The sequence below is a fragment of the Seriola lalandi genome, unplaced genomic scaffold (genome assembly GCF_002814215.2).
Source record: "Seriola lalandi dorsalis isolate HSWRI2012SDOR001 ecotype SW California unplaced genomic scaffold, Sedor1 jcf7180002054970, whole genome shotgun sequence".
Lineage (NCBI taxonomy): Eukaryota > Metazoa > Chordata > Actinopteri > Carangiformes > Carangidae > Seriola > Seriola lalandi.
The window spans coordinates 1,251,169-1,253,897 of NW_019525521.1; the positions used below are offsets into that span (position 1 = coordinate 1,251,169).

The 2,729-nt window shown below is 42.5% G+C and overlaps 1 long non-coding RNA gene across 1 annotated transcript; it reads right to left on the minus strand.

Moving 5' to 3' along the window:
* Positions 1-529: 529 nt before the first annotated feature.
* LOC147817369 (uncharacterized) lies at positions 530-2,729 on the minus strand. The gene is made up of 5 exons (XR_015436447.1): positions 2,632-2,729; positions 2,496-2,537; positions 2,239-2,325; positions 2,111-2,139; positions 530-862 (listed from the first exon to the last, which is right to left on the minus strand). It is a non-coding gene; the product is annotated as an uncharacterized LOC147817369 (long non-coding RNA).

Here is a 2,729-nt window from a genome sequence, read left to right on the forward strand (position 1 = left end):
TATATATATATATATATATATATATTTACCTGGGTTCTGTTTATAGTCACGTTACCTGTGGAAATATGAAGTTACAGGCTTCATTCAGAAGCCTCAGTTCTTCACCTACACTCATCACATACTGACTTCTTCTTCTGCTCTACCTGTGTCAGCTGCTGGTGTCAGCTACTGGTCTGCAGCGCCCTCTGCTGACGTCACTGTGCTCAGTAGAAACAACATAACCACACATCTCAGTAAAAGACCTTCTGACAGAATAAACAGGTGAGTGATGAAATAATTACATCATGTTTTGAGACCGTAGTTTTAACTGAGATGAAAAATGGTCTAAAACATTATTTTCTTTGACCAACATTTATAAATAATAGTTTGATTTGTGAAACCTGATTGTTTAGTTTTGTTTAAAACCACTGCCCTCAGCTGTTTGTAGAGGTTTAGTTTGCGAAGAAACCGTCCTCCCCTGCTTCCTCCTCAGACGCATCAATAAAAAGCCATGACACTGTTAGAACACAAAGGAATCACAGAGTCCAACTGAGCGTTAAACATTTCATTTGCAGACTATTATTTTCACACGTTAACAAAAATGCTAAGTTTGTTTTGCATCAGTTTGCACAGGTACATGAAACATGACCAGTTAATCTTCATATCAAAAACTGAAATGTGATGTGGCCACAGAGGAGGAAAGGTTGAACAGCTGAAGCAGGAAAAGCTTTTTCTGTTATTTCAAATCAGCTGTGACGGACTCATTTCTAAGGTAAAGTTCATGTTGATCAGTGGAGTCTGACGGAGGCAGGAGGGTCAGTCAAACATCAGAGGATCTGACGTTCTCATAAGTCTCTCTACCATCATCTTCATCACCAGGTACCTGTGAAACACAACACAACACAATCAGAGCCGAACTCTGAGACGGCGACGACTTTCCAGTCCCACTTCTGTGATCTTCAGGTGTCCACTGTCCCGGGTTTATAAGGTCATCAGAGAGAACCTGACAGTATGAATCACCTGTTACATCACAGTACATTTATTCTGCAGGTGATTTTGACCAAAGCAACGTAGAAGAATCATATTCAGACTCAACACCAGCACAATGTCACAGAGGTCATCAGTAACTGGGGGTGAAATCCTCCCAAATGAACGACTAACAGCCAGTAAACTAAATCACAACTGCTGCAGACGGACGTTGGGCCAGAATGATGAAGAGTCTTGACTGAGACGAAGAGCGCAACGTCCCGAAGACCCAGAAGCTCCAGAATCCAGCATGAGTTACTGTCTGATCTGACCTTTACCTGACAGTTTGCTTCAGAACCAGTTCACTCTGTGAGTATCCAGTCTCACCTGAGCTCTGGGCCTCACGCAGGAACGTTTTCAGACTTTTATCTTAAACTTCTCTTGATTTTCTTGGTCATTTTGCTCGTATGAGAGTTTTAACTTTCTTAACTGGACGACTTTGTCATGAACCTCCTCATCCTGAAGAGGTGCTCAGTCCTCAGATTTCATCATTAGTATAATCAGTGTCCCTAAGTTTTTATGCCTCCACGTCTGTGACGGTCAGAGCCGGACGCCATCTTGTTTTCAGGTTGTCCGTCCGTCTCATTCTCGTGGACACGATATCTCGGTAATGCCTTGATGGAACTTCTTCAAATTTGGCACAAACATCCATTTGGACTCAAGGATGAACTGATTAAATTTTTGGTGGTCAAAGGTCAAAGGTTAAGGTCACAGTGACCTCAAAAACATGTTCTTTGTCTTATGAGCGCAATATCTCCGTAACACCTGGAGAGAATTTCTTCAAATTTGGTTAAAACGTTCACCTGGACTCAAAGACTGGTTTGAATTTGGTGGTCAAAGGTCAAAGGTCAGTGTGACCTCACAAAACACGTTTTAGCCATTACTCAAGACTTCACAGCAATTATGACAAACTTTCACACCATTGGTTCATATTTTCTCTGACTCTGGATAAACAGGAAGTGACCTGGAACTAGTCTGCGTGGCGGAGGGATACGACCACGAGGAGGTGATTCTAGTTTGACAGGAAGAATTTCTGAGAACAAACGTCACAAACACTGTTTACTCTGCAGAGTGTGAAAACATCTCATCAGTTTTAAAGACTCACAGTGTTTTCATCCACCTGTGTTTGTTTCCCTGAAAAGACAAAGGAAAGAGTCGACTTCAGCTTCCACAGTGAAAATCCAGGTTTATCAAAACTCCTTGTTCATGAGTTTTACCTGTGAATATTCTCACCTTTATTTCTGGACCATATGTTGACTGCCACAACAATGATTATGAGCGCTGCTAAACCCACAGACACAATGATGAACCTCCAGTCGCCTGGAAACAGAATGAAAACATGATCAAATGTGTTTCTCTCTGCGTCTAAGACTGAGTTTAGTGTCGGACTGAGAGCTGGACGATCAACTGTCAGAGAGAGAGAGAGAGAGAGAGAGAGAGGGAGAGAGACACTGAAGCTCCACTGGTTGTAGATGCTGTCGTGCTCTCACCTGCCTTCATGTTGTTTTCTGTTGCTATGGTTTCGTCCTCACCTGGACCAATGAACAAACCAAGAAGCCGTTTAGAAAACGCCTCATGTTCACCATCTGCAGGTGATAGACGCTCATCAGCTCATCATGTTCTTACCTGACTCCTCAGGTGAGGCCTGGATGGGGAAGGTCAGCTGTTTCTTGTTGTTATCATCAGTCACGTTACATGAAAAGATCTTATACCTTGATCCATAA